General features: G+C 35.3%; 1 protein-coding gene across 5 annotated transcripts in view; it reads left to right on the top strand.

Moving 5' to 3' along the window:
- mRNA-cap (RNA guanylyltransferase and 5'-phosphatase mRNA capping enzyme) overlaps window positions 1-18,478 on the top strand; it is a 450,753-nt gene that overhangs the window by 173,315 nt on the left and 258,960 nt on the right. The gene's annotated exons all lie outside the window — the stretch shown is intronic.

Here is an 18,478-nt window from a genome sequence, read left to right as displayed (position 1 = left end):
TTAAAGAATAAAAAGTAACACAGTTTGTAAAGTGAATTGCTATAGTAGTTTTGGTCTACTGTTTGTTTTCTTCATCCAGCATTTCTCATTAAATGAAACTGAAACCAGAACATTTCATTTGCAGCAGGACAAAGTTGTGGTTTCTTCTAATGCTAGAGACTCGAAGGAAACTGTTTTCTGATAGAAGTAAGGAACTGATTTCATGTATGTAACGATTGTTTAGAAAACTGTTGATTGGATTTTAATGGTATAGATGTGGAACACGGATTGATAAGAAAATAACTATTTATTGATTTAATTACTAATATTTCGCTGATATTCTATCCAGCATCTTCAGAGCACACAAAGAAAGTTTGTTACAGTAGCGAGACAACCACAATCTGGTATAACAATGGTACTAGTATGAGCAATTGTAGCATGCAACACAAAGACTAAAAGTCCTAATTAGACGCCATCTAAATTGAAAAAAAAACTATGCACTGTATTTAAACTTTATGTGAAATTGGCAACTCATCTGTTCACTTAAGGACAGATTCTCTCCTTTATCTCATCCAGGAGTCTATGAAGGGGCCCTGTTCATGTCATCAAGCCTACTGTGGACATATGCTTCAGTGAACACAAAAAATATATCTGGCACTTTTGCTATGGCAAGTTGGATCTAGCAGACCATGCTTTGAATACCCCCGCACACAGGATCGATTGGAAAAAAACAAAAGTGCTGCACAGAAGCTTTTACAAGTCAGAGAGGTTGTTCCTGGAATCAACAGAAGTCTTGAAACATTCTCCGAACCTCAACAAGTATGGCTGTATAAATCTACCAAAGATTTGGGAGACAGTCTTCCTAAGACCAAATTAATACGTGCTTTCTCTCTCAGGGTTTTTTTTTTTTTTTTTTCAAAACTTAAATGCCGCCTAATTCGGACTTTAGTCTTTGCATTGCATGCTACAATTGCTCATACTAGTCCCATTATTATACCAGATTGTAGTTTTCTCGCTACTGTTTCACTGATAGAATACCAGCGAAATATTAGCAATTAAGCCAATAAATAGTTATTTTCTTACACATCTATACCGCTAAAATCCAATCAACGTGTACGGTGAACACACAAGCCTTTCGACGTGTTTAGAAAACTGACAGGCCAACAGTTATTCTAAGTGTTTTCTCCTCATGGATAATTTTCGGAAACAGGGTACAATTTTACTGATAAGATATTTACACTGAAGTCTGCTGAGGTAGGACAAGGATTTTTTTTTTTTCTTCAATTTAAGAAAAGAATTATGTGAGAAGAGTGTTAGTTTTGAGACAGAGTGTGATGGTTCTCATTTTGAAACTGATTGTATTGAAATGCCAAATTTGTTAATTTCTAAACATTATTAGCAAAATAATGTTTCTTTCTTTTGTTGTTAGAAAACTTTTTATTTCTAAAGTTAAATTTGTGTGTGTGAAAAAGTTCATCTGTTACAGAATCTTTTTAATTAAATGTTGTGCAAATAAGTATATAATATTTTATATTAATTAAACAGTTTTTTGTATTATGATTCTCTTATCTAATTTATAAGGCTAAGATAAATTAATGTTTATGAGAGTTTAAGGTTTAGAAAAAATAGTACTTTTTTAAAGTAAATAAATATATTAGAAAGATACGAAGTAATATTTGTGGTACATTCCTTGTTATATATGTGGGAAAACAAAAAAAGGAAAAAGAATAGGAAAAATTCCTACAATTTTATGTTTGAACACGACTACAAAAATTTTGCTAAACACCTAAAGGAAAAAAAAACAAGCAAAAGAACATTTTCTTCTATCGAAATTTTTTTCTTGTAATAATGATAAAAGTAAAGAATGGAGGTTGGTTAATATGATAATAGGTAACACAGCACAAAACACACGAATTCCCAGAGGGCAACGACATCACCGATGTACTTAACTTAAAAATGAACAACTGCTTTACGAACTATGGCAGGTGTGATTTCGACCCTGCAGAAAGGACAAAGTACGTGAGTCACCTTCTATAAATGAAAAAGATTAAAGAGTGTAGTAATCGGATTAAAAGTGAGGGAAAAAATGGGAAGTGACAATATAAATGTCAAAAAACTAAACATTATCATTAAATACAAATTACAGTTCTTTATAAATCTTATTAATAAATCCTTTGAACACGGTAAATTTATAGAACACTTAAAGACTGCTTCAGTTGTACCTCTATATAAAGGAGATAACAGAAATCAAATAAAACATTACAGACTAATATCTATACTGTCCACAATCACAAAGGTTATTGAAATTTTAATTAAAAAAAAACCTCTTAAATAGTAAGATACCATATCCTTTTACGCAATTAATCAATATGGATTTAGATCTGGATACAATACCGAAAAAGCGCTATTGGAGTTTCATAAAACGATCTGTAGTGCAATAAATAAAGAAATGCACACAGCAGCTGTTGATATATCTAAGGCATTCAACTCTGTTCATTATGACCTATTGCTACTGTAAAATCATGTCGTTTGCGCATTTGCGAAATTATATTATTCTTATTTGTATTTATATTACTTCAAAATTATATATTCAATCCTTTCACCTTTACTTAATTTTTCTTATTTAACTTAACTTAATTCTTCTGTCATAATGCAGAGTGTTCTAATCCGTTGCTTGATTTAGCAACGGATTAATATATGATTAACTTTAGTTAATCATATATAGAAGACCTTACTCGGTGTAAAATATTTATCTCTTCCTCTTTATTATCTTACTATTATATTAGTTTTATTTAATCCTTGTCGGTTGCTCCTTTGTAAAATATTTACTTTCTTTACTTTTCCTCGGTTGCTCCTTTGTAAAATATTTACTTTCTTTACTTTTCCTTTTATCTATTCTATCTATCTTACTTAATTTTGTTCTTGCTCCCCTTTTTTTCTGCAGTTAGACTTCGTGTTATAAGTCTATCTAATGTAGCAGTCCCTGAGCAATCGCACAATATCAATTAAGGAATTTATTTGATCTTAACGACCGCGCACTTAATTGATCCTTTTAAGTTTGAAAGTCAGGACGAGAAGATAACAAAAAATAAGTTAATACTTCTATACAATATCTTTATATGCAAGTCGTGGCTCGTAACTTGTTTCTATTCCCACAGGCTTGTTAATATTTTTGGGATAGTGCATTGGCTAAAGAATGAGAACTAGGTACAGGGGGTTTTCGACCTGCATCGTTTCGACTTTACGGCAGTAATCCCATAAATAATTTTAAAAAATAAATTTCGACTTGAAGCAGCGCTATGTAAAATTCAAACGTCGCGCGCAAACTTGTTTATGAGCGCGGCAGAAGAATACGCCGTTATGCGGCGTTTGTTTGGGAGAGGTGTCATCGCTTGGGTCCCGGCATACACTCTTTGGGTACTGCTTGCTTTGTTTACATCCGCTCTCTCACTTTTGTGTTTGTGTTTTTTTGTCACTTTTTACCCTTTAATATGGCTGCCAAACATAAGGCAGACTCTTCCAATGGCAGTGTGTCAAAGAAAAGGAAAGCCATTACATTAGAAGTGAAATTAAACATTATAAAAAGGGCAAAAGAGGGAGAAACTCCAATGAACATCAGCCGTGCATTGAACTTAAGTCGTACCACAGTCGGGACTATTATCAAAGATAAAGTTTGCATCCTTGAACGCGTGACCCATGAAATCGACTGTGATTACGAAAAAACGTAGTAGGCTAATGATTGAGATGGAAAGGCTTCTTGTTCTTTGGCTGGAAGACCAGCATCAACACCTTATCCCAATTAGTCTCACGTTGATTCAAGAAAAGGCAAAAAGATTGTTTGAGGCATTGAAAAGTGAAAGGGGGAACAAGTGCAGGTGAAGAGTTTAATGCTAGTAAAGGTTGGTTTATGCGGTTTAAGGCTCGGGGCAATTTATATAACCTTAAGGCAAGATGAAGCTGCTAGTGGTGGTGATAAAGCAGCTAGTGAGTTTCCTGAAGGGTTGGCTGAGATAAGGGGGGAGGGGGGCTACAGTGCTCAAGTGTTTAATGTGGATGAGACAGGCCTATTTTGGAAACGTATGCCTAATCGTACCTATATCGTCAATGAGGAGAAGGCAGCACCGGGCCATAAAGCTGGTAAAGAGAGACTGACTTTGCTTCTTGGCACTAATGCTGCTGGCGACTTAAAACTGAAGCCCTTGTTGGTATATCAGGCTGAAAATCCAAGGGCACTAAAGGGCATTTGGAAGGACCTCCAGATTTTGTCCTCATTGAGGATGGGCTAACCAAAGTTTGAGACTGAGGATCCCAACACTGCTAGGTACACAAAGGTCTTCCGAGGGGTTATGGATATTGCCTGCAGTGTTATAGGGAGATATACGAGGAGAAGAGGACGGTATCATTCCAGACTATTCCAGACTGGCCTGGAACGTTTTTTCACAAAGGTAGAGAGGCCTGTAGCAGGTACTGGTACCTCAACTGTCTCTTCAACTACAGGATAAAAGGTAAAGAATTGTTTTCATTTTTTTTTTTTTAATCACCTATACAGAATGTATAGTTTCATTTGTCATTTTTCTGTACTATACAGTAATTATGTTCTCCCCTTCATTTTCCTATGGCCTAGTTCTGTTTCTTGATATATACGTATGACTTTAGGGTGTTTAAGGTTAGGTAAGTAACTTAGGCTATGGTAATTCCGACTTGCATCAAAAATCGCCTTATGTCGGTCTGTAGGAACGGATCTCTGACGTAACTCGAGGACTCCTGTAATTACAAAATAAAAACATGTTTATTATCAAACTAAAAGATATGATACAGAGCATATAAAAGTTGATTAAAGATTAACTTAATAAAGGGCACTTTAACACACAAAATTACGTGCTATCTGAGCAACAGAAACTATAGTGCTTTTACTATCAGGAAAAACCTATTGTGCCTTGATATAAAGGTGTCTTCTATGACACAACGTGGCTTACAAGCATGCATAAATATTCCTGGAGGGATTACATTAACCTTCTTTCAACACATCCAATACTTAATTGATACTAATTCAGACATTATCACAAGCAACTTATGAATTAGACATACTTAACAATACAAGTTCTTCCCTTATTCAAAATTCAATATAACTGCCAGTTAACAAGTAACCTCTCTCAATCCTTTACGATTTCGAATTACAATCATATAACATACTACAAACAAAATAATGACTTACTTGCTAACAAACGAGAGGAAACTCCGATTTATTCCGTATCACATAGACTTCCGTCCGTTCAATCCTCGAGAGTTTTCCTTTGTCAGATGCACTGGGATTCTGCCGTAGCTACTGGAAGCCTAGAGCTAGCTGCCGGCAGAGAAACATCTGGCATTGGCAGTGGAAAGAGTGATCATCCTGGAACTAGGGAAGGAGCTCCCGTAGACCTCACAGGTGAAGAGCCAAGCAAGAGACCAAGGATCAAAAAGCCCAGAACCACGTGCTGCATTGCCTTTTATTCCATTTTCCTTCCTTTGTTCTTAAGTAAGCGTATTCCCGGATTAGCCAGAAGTAATGAAAGAATTGATGTCATCGCTGGTCGCTTGACGTTACGATTTTGGTAGTGTTCTGCGCTAATCCGGCTTAACTCCTATTAAGCTTTTACAAAAAAGTCTAAAGTGCAGGCACATTCTAACAGTAATTTATTCTTTTATATTTCTACATCTTACTAAGCACATTTTTTTTCTTATAATATTAGACAAAAAAAATTGAAAAATCCTTAGTGAAAATTCTCTTAAAAAATAATTTTTCGTGAGATTTTACACTTGGTACGGTGATACCTCGGCTAACGAAGATAATTTGTTCTGGAATCACATTCGTTAGCCGAAACGTGATTTCCTGTAGGTTTCTATAGAAAATCGTTTAATTCGTACTGGATGCTGCCTATTATTTAGATGAAGGTGATTTAGATGCTACCCAATTAGATGAAGGAGAATGGAAAGTAGAATGAAAAACTGATGATCTTTACACTATTATATACACTTTATTAAACTGAAAATATGTACACAACGTTTTTACTATTCTTCTTCCAAATTTTCAAAGTTTATTCAAGGTAAGTCTCCTCTTCTTCAGTAGCTGGCATCTGTCTCTTTGCTGAAGGAGAAGTCAAAAATCTGTCCAAAGTTGAGTGAACTTCTCTTTTTTTCAGAATGTTTTTAAAGTGATTCAGACACGTGTCTTCAGCCAAGGCACAAAGTCTGTTCATTTCAGCCTTGTTGGGATGCCACTTTGTAGCCAAAGACTGAAACTCTTCCCAGTAGTGCAGCATTTTTTTAATGTCACCTGTTGGCATTCTTCCCTTTTTATTGCTGTCCTCCTCCTCTGTTGAGCACTCTTTATCTTCCTTGTCTCTTTCCTGATTCAGTTTGCTTTTTCAACTTTTCAAGATCTTCTGTTGTCAGATCTTTTGAGTGTTCTTCAACTAATTCTTCTACATCTTCACTTTCTTCCAAATGTAATGCTTTGCCCAAGGAGACCATCTTATCTACAATATCAGCAGCATCTTGAACACTGGAAACAGCACTTCTTATCTTGCAGCAGTCTGGCCATAACCTTTTCCAGGCAGCATTAAGTGTCCTAACAGACATTTCATCCCATGCCATGGCAATGACTTGAATAGCATGAAGGATATGATAATGATCCTTCCAGAATTCCCTCAGAGTCAGACTTTTAAATGAAGTTGCATCGAAACATCTTTGGAACATGTGTTTTTGTATACAATTTCTTAAAGTTTGATATGACCTGTTGGTCCATGCGATGTGGTGTTTGCAGGAAGAAAAGGCTGTGCAGAAGAAGTATAGCTTTTCAGACAAGTTTTCTTCTCTCAGGTACTTTTTCACTGTGGGCCCAAACACCTCCACAATCCACTCTGTGAATATACTTCTTGTTACCCATGCCTTGGTGTTTGACTTCCAATAAACACTAAGCATGGGCTTGCAAACATTCTCCTTCTTGAAAATTCTTGGTGTCTCAGAGTGGTAGACCAACATTGGTTTAATTTTTAGATCACCATTTGCATTAGCACAAAATAAAAGAGTTATTTTATCTTTCATAGGTTTGTACCCTGGCATACACTTCTTCTTTTGTGATGAAAGTTCTTTTGGGCATTTGCTTCCAGAACGACCCAGTTTTGTCATAATTAAACATTTTTTCGGCTTGTATCCATGAATGATGGTCCACTCCTGAAATTCTCTAACAAACTTCTCAGCCTCCTCTTTATTTGCACTGGCTCCTTCTCCATGTCTAATTACACTATGGATCCCTGACCTCTTGAACTTCTCAAACCATCCTCTGCTTCCTTTGAATTCTTCCTCTGTCTCTGCTGTACTGTGTCCTGCCACATTTTTCTTCAAATTTTCATAAATCATTCTGGCTTTGCTGCAGATCATCTCTTGAGATGATCAAGTCATAGTGTCACCAGCCATTTGACGCTCATTTATCCAGATCATCAGAAGCTTTTCCATTTCTTCATTCACAGACCTTCTTTGTGATTGAGAGGCCAAGGTCTTCACACCAGCTGCTACTGAACCAATCTAATCACATCTTAACAAAACCAGAGATTTCTATTCTCAAAAAAGGATTCAATTTCGCTTTAAAACCAACTACTATTCCAAAAATGTACTTTATCTGCAACTTAGAGAAAGCCTTCTCATTATTTCCACACACAATAGCCAATGACTTACGATTAAAAAGCAGCGTAATCCTCTCGGCTCCCTCTAGATATTCTCTCACCAACTCTAGCACTATTAAAAGAAAAGTACTACTGAAATTAAAGAACAACAAAGAAATCATTATACTGAGAGCAGACAAGGGCAACAACACTGTCATCTTAAATTCTAAGGAATATGAAGAAAAGATCAATAATCTATTATCGGATACATCTGTCTATGATGTTCTTAACACAGATCCTACTCACAAAAACCATCTTGATACCAATGAACTATTACGTGATATGACCAACTGGCCTGTGGACTTAATCAAAACACTAAAATCTATGTATCCATTAACTCCAAGACTATATGGTGTTCCCAAAATCCATAAAGAAGGTATACCATTACGTCCAATAGTAGATGGTATCCATTCCCCTACTTACAAACTATCAAAATATCTAGCCAAAATGTTACAAGAACACATTCACAACACGGATTCTTATATCAAGAACTCCCAACATTTCTTGGAGAAATTAAAAAAAAAAAAATCTGTATCTCTGAAGATAATATTATGGCTAGCCTGGATGTCACATCTCTATTCACAAATATCTCAGTTTCAGAAGTCATCGACATCTTAGAAAACTTGTTCCCACCAAACATCACCAAGTTTTTCAAGCATTGCTTAACGTCAAATTATTTTACATGGCAAAAAACATACTACAAACAACTTATTGGATTAGCCATGGGTAGCCCTCTCTCTCCTTCTTGTGCCGATCTATTCTTAGAAAATTTGAAAACTCAAATTTTATCCCAAATTACCCCTAAACCAACCACATGGTTTAGGTATGTTGACGACTTCTTCATCATTTGGAATCACAAAAAAGAACTAATAGATTATCTAAACAAAATTAATTGCTTCCACAACACTATCAAGTTCACATTGGAACTAGAAAAAGATAATAAACTTCCATTCCTAGATGTCCTTATTAAGAAACAAACTGACAATAGCATCAACCTGTCGGTATATAGAAAACCTACTAACACTGGACGCTACCTCCATTTCGATTCGTCTCTCTCACCACATATCCCAGAAACTTAGCATTATCCATATGCTCAAAAAAAAACTATACAGTGTCATCCGACTTACAAGAAGAATTAATGAAAATATCCAGAGATCTATCCCTAAATGGCTACCCTACAAGAATCATCAACAAGATTCTCTTTAATGACATACTGCAAAGACAACGAGATGAAACCCAATACGTCAGCTCTATAACAATTCCATTTGTTAGTACCATATCCAAAAAAATTAGCTCTTCTTCTAAAACCATATAATATCAGAGTAACCTTCAAACCTATTGAGACTGTTCAAAAGTTTATAAGATCACCAAAAGATAGCCATCCTTTCTACAAATACTCTGGAGTTTATAGCATACCCTATTCATGCGGTATCAATTACATCAGGCAGACATCTAGAAGTTTTGAAACAAGAAAGAAAGAACACATAGGCTATGTAAGGAATAACAGACAAGATATATCAGGCCTTTCTTCCCACTTTACCTCTACCAACCATAATATTGAATGGGATATGCCCTACACAGAAGAGAACTACCATTCCAGAACATTCAAAGAAGCTGCTACAGTCGCCCGTTCAACATGTAACTTAAATAAGAATCAAGGCCTAATCCTACCAGATATATGGAAAACTCTAATCAGATCATTTAACCAAAAAGAAATGAACTTTAATGAAAATTACAATAAATATCTCAACAAATAAAACATTGTACTTGCGACACGTGTATTGTATCACGCACAGTGATAACTTTATATAATTTTTAAAATTGTCGGTTAGTTTCCTAGTTTTTGTTACTTTCTATTGCTTACCAGTGTACCCTTTGAAAATGCTGACAGATATTAGTCAGTGAAACCTCAGATATTAAACTATTATTTACTCGAGTCTTTAATTTATTAATACTAGTTGTCAAGAAAAAGGTCATAATATGTACTTCATGTTAACAGATAAGGTAGACCACGATATAAACATAAAATGGCATGAAAGGAAATGTAGTGACATCCTAAATTGTAATAACTGTAGCATAATCAAAAAAACCAAAATCAGTCGAGTATTTGGGCTTCCATATTGATAGCAATATGAAGTGGAACTCCCACACCACTTTCTTAACAAATAAGTCATCATCATCATCATCAAATTCCTGCCATGTACCCTCAAGGGGTGTACAGGATATGACAGTACTACATGAAAAAATTACATCATTACTAACTTCCTATCTACAATTTTCCTCCAAATCAGTCTGTTACTTGTTAAGACTCCAACATTATCAGATCTTATATTTCTATCGTCTAAGGCACTTTGTACCGTATCAATCCACCTATATCTTGGTCTTCCTCTGGGTCGTTTTCCTGCCAACCTGGCAGAGAACACTTGTTTTGCTAATCTTTCCTCTCCCATTCTATTTAAGTGACCATACCATCTGAGATTAGCTCTGCTAACACATTCCTGGATGCTGACAATGTCAAGTTCTTTCCTAATATCCTCATTTTTAATATGATATTGCCATTGATGCCATCTATTCACGCCTCTAATCTTTCTCAGGACTCTCATATCTGCGGTCTCTAGTCTTTGGTCAAGTGTTTTACTTCTGACCCAGCTCTCAGATCCATAAGTTAAAATTGGTTTGAACACAGTCTTGTATAAAGCTAATTTAGTGTTCCGACTAATTTCTTTCTTATTCCATATGAATTTATTCAATTGACTTCCCACAATACCAGCTTTGCTGATTCTGTTGTCTATTTCTATATTTAGTTTACCATCTTCAGTAAAAATTGTGCCTAAGTAGCTGAAATGTTTTACTTGTTCCACAGGTTCTCCATTCACAACACAGTTGACATTTTCAATGATTCTGCCTATTTTCATTGTCTTTGTCTTTTTATTGCTGACCTTCATACCATATCTATTACAACAGCTATTCAATTTAGTCAGAGAATCTTGCAGACTTGTAGCGGATTTATTTAGAAGTATAACATCATCCGCATAAAGCAAAGAGCTGACATTAACATCTCCAATTTTGATATCCGGTTTAATACCACATTCCTTCATAATGTGATCCATATAGATAATGAATAACAGAGGGGATAATGTACATCCTTGTCTCACACCAGATTTAACATTAAACCATCTTCCTGTACTTCCTTCAATTCTAACTGCTGACTCACAACTCAAATACAGACTAAGTATTGCTTGATATAATGCCCCATTGACACCATATAACTGCAGCGTATTGAATAGCTTCTCTCTTGGCACCTTGTCATATGCCTTTTCCAAATCGACAAAACTTAAATACAGATCTTTGTTATATTCCCATGCTTTCTCGACTATTTGTCGTAAAGTGAAGATCTGATCCTGACAGCCTCTATTTGGCCTGAATCCAGCTTGTTCTTCACCAAGCTTTTCTTCCACAATTCTTCTCAACTGTTTCTCAAGTATACTTGCATAGATCTTGCCAGGAACACTCAGTAGGGAAATACCTCTGTAATTCTCACATTCAGTTTTATTTCCCTTTTTATATATGGGTACTATGAGAGCTCTACTCCAATCATCGGGAATTCGTCCCTCTGTCCAGGCTTTCTGAACTATGCAGTGCAGCCACTGTAAGACTCTTATACCACCATACTTCAGCATTTCTGGTCGAATATCATCTACTCCTGCTGCCTTTCCACATTTCAAGCCTTTGATGGCTTTTTCTACTTCAAGTATGGATATGTATTCCTGACTGCATGCCTGGTCAGTGTTTTTTATCACTGTGCTGTCATCACTGCTTGTTTCATTTAGCAGTTTTTCAAAGTAATTACTCCATACTTCAAGGATATCTTTTTCTCCTGTTTTCATTTCACCTTTATCATCTCTAATTCCTTTTACAGCACTCTTTCCTCCATTCCTAAGCTTCTTCAACAACCTCCAGAATATTTTGCCACCTTCTTGATATTTATTTTCTATATTCTTGCCAAAGTCCTCCCATGACTTTTGTTTAGCTAGTTTTACACACTGTTTAGCTTTCTTACATTTGTCTCTGTATTCTGTAAGAGTAAAAGCTGACTTATTTGCCAGGAACTTTTGATATGCTTTCTTCTTTTCCTTCACTGCCTCTTTAACTTCCTGTGTCCACCAGGGAGTTCTGATTTTTTTATCCTTGCACACAACCTCACCACATGCCTCTCTGGCAGAATCAATCAATGTTTCCTTCAGAGTTTGCCACTGAATCTCCAAGGTTTGATTCCTGTTCTCAAACTCTTTCATTTTCTTTTCAATAATATTTCTGTATTTTAGTCTACAGTTCACATCTGAGAGCTGCTCAACTTTTATTCGCTTTAACACTTTCTTACATGTTATTCTTTTCAATATGAAATTCAATTTTATCCTGCTCAAGACTAAATAGTGATCACTTCCAATTTCAAATCCTCTGTACACTCTGGTGTCCTGCACCAGGGAGAAAACATCGCTATCAACAATAACATAGTCAATGAGACTTTTCTTATTCCTAGCCTCTTCTCTCCATGTGAATTTGTGCACATTTTTATGTTGGAACATGGTGTTAGTAATAACCAGTCCATGTCCTGAGCAGAAATCCAACAGATATTTGCCATTATTATTAGCTTTGCTCTTTTCTCCAAATTTTCCCAAAATATTTTTTTATGTCTCACAATCATTTCCTACTCTACTATTTAGATCCCCAACAAGGACCAACTTTTCCTTTTTCATTGTGTCAGTTGCTTTTTCTAAAGCCTCAAAAAATTCCTCCACTTCTACCTTAGTAGAACCTTCTGTGGGACCATAGGCACAAATAAGTCTCATTGTCCAGTTCCCCATTCTCATATTTGCCCACATTACTCTACTTGAGACTGACTGCCATTCAAGAAGATTAGCCTCGTATTTTGTGTTGAATACTATGGCTACTCCTTCTTTTCCTTGATTGTTATTGCCTGAATATAACATTTTGTATTTATTGCTCAGAAAAATGAAGGAAAAGTGATTGAGCATGAGAATGCAGTTCACCCTTGCGCTTATGATGATGGATTTGAGTCAACTGTCGATGTCGACGGCCACCACTTGCTGCAGCTTGGCGACAAGAAATTTCGCATAACATAAAAAAATCGCGTTAACGGATTAATCACTCGCTTAAAGCTGAAAATATTATCATTTTACTCAATCATGCTAACTGATTATCATGCATATCGAATTTCAGTTAAGCAAGGTTTTCCTGTATCATGATGTATCTATTCCCTGTTCCTAACTCAATGGTAGCTTTATAGGTGTAAGTTGCTCAAACATGACCTTCCCTTAGTAAACTCACGCTGTTCATTGCAAAGTAGAGATTCTCTGTCAACTCATTTCTCAATGTGAGCCCTAACCAACTTTTCCAAAATCTTTGCACCATCCTTGTGCAGTGGGGATTATCATATATTCTTTCTGCTCCTGTGAATCTTCCCTGTTCTGAGACTCAAAACTCACACCTATGCTGATATTCCATCAGTCCCTATTGCCGAATTCTCATTCAGTTTGAGTAACAGTTCTGATACCACCTCTTCATACATATGAGTTTATCTAGTGATGAGGTAGCAGTGAGTGCAACATTGCATACACCAGGTTGATAGCTTTTAGCAAAGGGGGCATTCGTTAGTTGAACAATCTCTTCTGCATCTGTCACCCTCACATCATCTGCATTCAATACAGTATTCTTTCATATTCATTCTTTTACTTTCAGCATAATTGTAGAATTCTTTTGGGTTGTCTTTAGCTTGCAGAGCCAATTTCTTTTCATACTTAGACTTAACTTTCCATACAATGGTTGATGACTTTTCTGGCTTGCTCCTTATAATTTTCATAACTGACATCATCCCTCCATACACTGTATTCTTTCCACACAGGCTTTTTCTTATGAATCTCTTACTTAACATTACACATCCATTTAATGCCTACCCTATTTATTCTTCAAACTCTAGGGACACATTCCGATATTGCACCATTTAAGTATTTTTTAGATGTTTGCCCATACACTCTTTATATTCTGAGCCATCCAGCAACTGATACAATGTCTCAGAATCCAGCATACTCCTCAGTTAGTCATAATTTTCTGCTTTGTAGTTCAGCATGTAACCTTTTCTGAATGGAACATTCATAAACTTAGCTACTTCTCAAGCAAGTGCTATGTGATCACTGTCACCATCTGGAGGCAGAATAGTTAAGTCTTTAATTGAAACCTTCCCTCTGACACCATAATCAAATCTTGTGCTCTTTGATTTCAAGTTCCTTTTTTCACATGCTGCACAGGCCAGAAGGGTAACTAGTGTGGTAAGAAAAGCAAAAGCTAATTACGAAAGGAAGTTAGCAACGCAGACTAAAGATAATCCCAAACAGTTCTTTCGATATGCTGCAACTAAGAGAATAAGTGTACATGGCAGAATAATTTTAAGGAATGCCAATGGTAGGAAGGTAACCGAATCAGTCGAATTAGTAGAATTACTAAGTGAACACTTTGCAAGAGTATATCATCCAGGCAGTGATATTGCAGGAATGAGTGAATCGATGGCTTATACGGGAACTGAGGTGAATGAAATGGAGGTATGAAGCATCTTACAGAACCTTAATATGAATACATCTGTGGGATTGGATGCTATACCAGCTCGAGTCTTATGGGAAGTGGCAAAGGAATTGCCAGTGCCCTTGACCATATTGTTTAATCTAAGTCTCATCTCTGAGTTAGTCCTGAGGAGGTGGAAAGAGGGGGGAAATAGTTCCATTGCATAAAGGAAGCTCAAAGACTACTGTTGCAAATTACTGACTGATCAGCATATCAGGAGTCGTCAAGGTATAGGAGAAGTTGATCAAGAGCAAAATACAGGAATGGATACATGGAAGTGGGATACTGTATGGGGACAGCATGGTGTGAAGGTAGATCATGCCTCAGTAACTTGCTCACGTTTTATAATACAGTAATGGCTGAGTTGGATAAGGGTAATAGGTTTACAGTGATATTGCTGGACTTTGCAAAGGTCTTTGACAGGATCATCGTACGTATCAAGGATTTAGGCCTAACATGGCCTGTTCCGGCCTTAGAAGTCATCGTTTAAGAGGACGTCCTGGTTTTCTTTTTCCTAATGGCTTGTACTTTAAGGCTTGTTTTGGTAATCTTTCTGTTTTCATTCTTTGAATGTGTTCCATCCATTTATGTTTATATATTTTAATTTTTTTCTATTACTGGTTCTTGATTTAATTCTTTCATAATATCTACATTTCTTTTGTGATCAAATAGGGTATACTTTGCAGTTTTTCTCATAAACTTAATTTCTGCTGTTATTAATCTTTGTCTTTTTGTTTTATTGTCCAGATTTCGCTTCCATACATTAAGACCGGTAAGGCTAATGAATTGTATACTTTTAGCCTGGTTTGTTTTTGAACTAGGTTTGGTTTAAATATAGAGTTAATTACACCTGTTATTTTTAAATATTTTGCAATTTTTATGTTTATATCTTTTTCATTTTCATATGTGATCATACATCCTAGGTAGTTAAATAAATTCACCTGTTCTAAGATCTTGTTATCTATTACTATTTTAGTTCTTGCTGGATCTTGTCCTTTAAAGGCCATAGTTTTTGATTTTTCCATTGATATTATCATACCATAATCTTTGGATATCTCATTTAGATTTAAAATAGCTTTCTGTAAGTTATCTTCAGAATTTGTAATTATTATTTGGTCGTCTGCAAAGAGGAGAGTGTTTAAGTTAACTGTAGGTGAAAGTTTAATTCCTTGATGTAAATTTTTACTCCATTTTATTATTATTTCGTTTAAGTAGATATTAAAAAGAGTTGCTGAGAGGGGGACATCCCTGTCAGACCCCCTTAGTTTATCACTCTTGTATATGATAGCGCGTGATTTAATCTTATTTGTATTTGATTATTTTCGTATATACTTGTGATAGCTTTTAGGATATTATTTGGTATTTGTCTTTCTTTTAATATGTTAAATAATATGTTTCTTTTGACTTTGTTGAATGCTTTTTCAAAGTCAATAAATGCAATATGTGTTTCTAAATTATATTCTCTTCTTTTATCTATTATTAATTTTAGGGAAAAGGCTGGGTCTATACATGATCGTCCTTTTCTAAATCCATTCTGTACCTCTTAGAATAAAGTTTTCGGAATATTTCACATTAGTTTGTTATTTAAGATTCTGCTATATATTTTGTAACAGGAATTTAGTATACTGATACCTCTATAGTTTTTAGGGTTATCTCTATTACCTTTCTTAAAGATAGGAATCACAATTGTTTTTTCCATTCTATTGGGCGGATACCAGTTGAGTAAATTTTATTTAAAAACGATAAGAGTCTTTCTTTGAATCTTGTTCCTGCATATTTATATAGTTCTGAACCTAGCTTATCTTCTCCAGGTGATTTTCCGTTTCTTGTTTCTTTCAGGCTGATTTCTAATTCCTCTTCAGTTATTTCCTTTTCATTTTCGTTAATTGTTTGCCAGTGGTCTTTTTTAAAATATTTGTCTGTCCACAGCTCTGTGTAGTAATTTAGATATTCTTCTAATTTTAATTCAGTGTTTAATTTTATGTTTTCTTTGGTATCTGCATTTAGGTGTTTCAAAATCTTATATACATTTGGTCTTATTTTATATAAATCATGTTCTAAATTGGAAACAAATTTATTCCATGATTCTCTGTCTTTTTCTGACTTCTCTTTTAGCTATGGCTCTTATTCTTTTATATTCTATTTCATCTTCTAATCTTTTACTGCTTAACCATTTGTGATAGGCTTCTTTTTTCTTTTTAATTATTTCTTTGATTGTATCATCCCAGATCTTCAGTTTTTTTCTTTTATTGAATTTTTTGGTCTTTCCTAAGCTTTCATTTGCTGCTGCATTTAGTATCGTTTTTATATTAAGCCATTCTATTTCTTCATTTTGTTTTATTTTATCTAGATACTGGTTAATTCTTTGTTCATATAGCCATTGTACATTTGTGTCATTCAATAGTCTAGTTTTATAAACAAATGTTTCAATTTTTCTTTCTGTTCTTGTTACTTGTAGCCATTTAGGTGGTAATCTTAATTTTATTTTAACAAGGAAGTGGTCACTGCTTATTTCATATCCTCTGTGAACTCTAACATCTAGTGATGTCTTTTCATTTAATATGAAGTAATCTAATATTGATTTCCATCCTCTTGCTGCCCAAGTATATTTATGTATGTGTTTATGTTTATAGAAGGAATTCATTATTTTTAGGTTATTATAAACTACAAAGTCAATCAATTTTTTACCATTTCTGTTTAGAGTGTGTTCTCCATGTATTCCTATATTATTATTAATTTTCGTGTTTCCAATTCTTGCATTTAAGTGTCCTGCTATAATTATGTAATCATTTTTATTTATTTTATTATATATGTTTTGTAGCTGATTATAAAAATCAATATTATCCTGTTCTCTTCCTTCTTCTGGGAAATATAAACCAATTATTGTTAAATAGTCTCTATCTATTTTTATTCTAGCTTCTATTATTCTTTCATTCCATAATTTATAATGTTTTAACTGTTTTGAAAGGGAGTTATGAATCCAAATCATGACTCCTGCTTGTGCTCTTTGGTCTCTGTCGACTCCACTGTATATATCACATTAAAATTTTCAGTTCTCATAGTTCCTTTTAATTTCTTTTTTGTTTCAGTGATTACTGCTATTTTAAAATTTCTTTCATTTAATAACTGGTCTAATTCTATTTCTTTATATGCTATTCCTTTTACATTCCAGTTTGCTATGTGTATTATATTTTGTCGTTTCCATTTTTGTTTTCCCTTTTCCATTCCAGGGTCGTTTCCCATAGATTCAATCTGATTATCTTTTTCTGTCAGCTTACAAGTAGGATTATGTTCTCCATGTCAGGGGACTAGCCTTACGATGGAATAGTTCAGTGGTAGGGCTGCTACCTTAAGGCTTCTGAACTAGCCTTCTTCCGAATTTAAACCCATAGGAGGAATAGGGTATATTGAAGGGGAAAGAGTAGATTATAGAAGAAATATAGTAAGGTTTATAGAGAGGGCAGAGTTGTAAGGCCAGAAATGAAAAGACCCCATGGCCCTCGAGTACTCTAATAGCATAAGGGTCATAAAGTAAGAAGAGTTGGCTGATAACGCCTTATAGGAAAGATTAAAGTAAGTGGATCATCCTCAAAGTAGAAGAAGGAGAGGATAGATCCAGCTAGGGGTCCATGGGAGTGTCCCTTCCCTTACAATCAAGATGATTGCCCCTTATGGCCCTGTTGGTCCTCAAATCCTTATTCAGTATATTCGGACCACCCCACCATATATATACACACACACGCGCACACGCATGTACACACACACACACACACACACACACACACATGGTGGGCTCCCCTATCTACCACCCAGGGGACGCACTCTCTAGGGGTTAGAGGGCTCCCTGAGAGCTTTGACAGGATAACACATGGAATTTTAATCAGCAAACTCCAGCACATGGAGATGGATATAGGATTGGTGAGATGTGTAGGACTGTGGTTGATTGAGAGATATCAGAGAGTAGTTTATTCAGCAGTAGAGTCCAAAAGAAGGTCTATGACTAGTGGTGTGCTGCAGGGTTCTGTTCTTGGATGACTGCTATTTAATTTATTCATTAATAATATAGGAAAGGATCTGAGAGGAACTGTTCAGTTATTTGCCAATGATGCAAAGTTGGATAGAGCAATTGTGAATACACATGATGTCAAAATTTTGCAGGA

The sequence above is a fragment of the Typopeltis vanoorti genome, chromosome 21 (genome assembly GCF_054136105.1).
Source record: "Typopeltis vanoorti isolate ZY-2024b chromosome 21, IOZ_Tvanoo_1.0, whole genome shotgun sequence".
Taxonomy (NCBI): Eukaryota; Metazoa; Arthropoda; class Arachnida; order Uropygi; family Thelyphonidae; genus Typopeltis; species Typopeltis vanoorti.
This window is presented reverse-complemented; position numbering and strand designations above follow the sequence as displayed.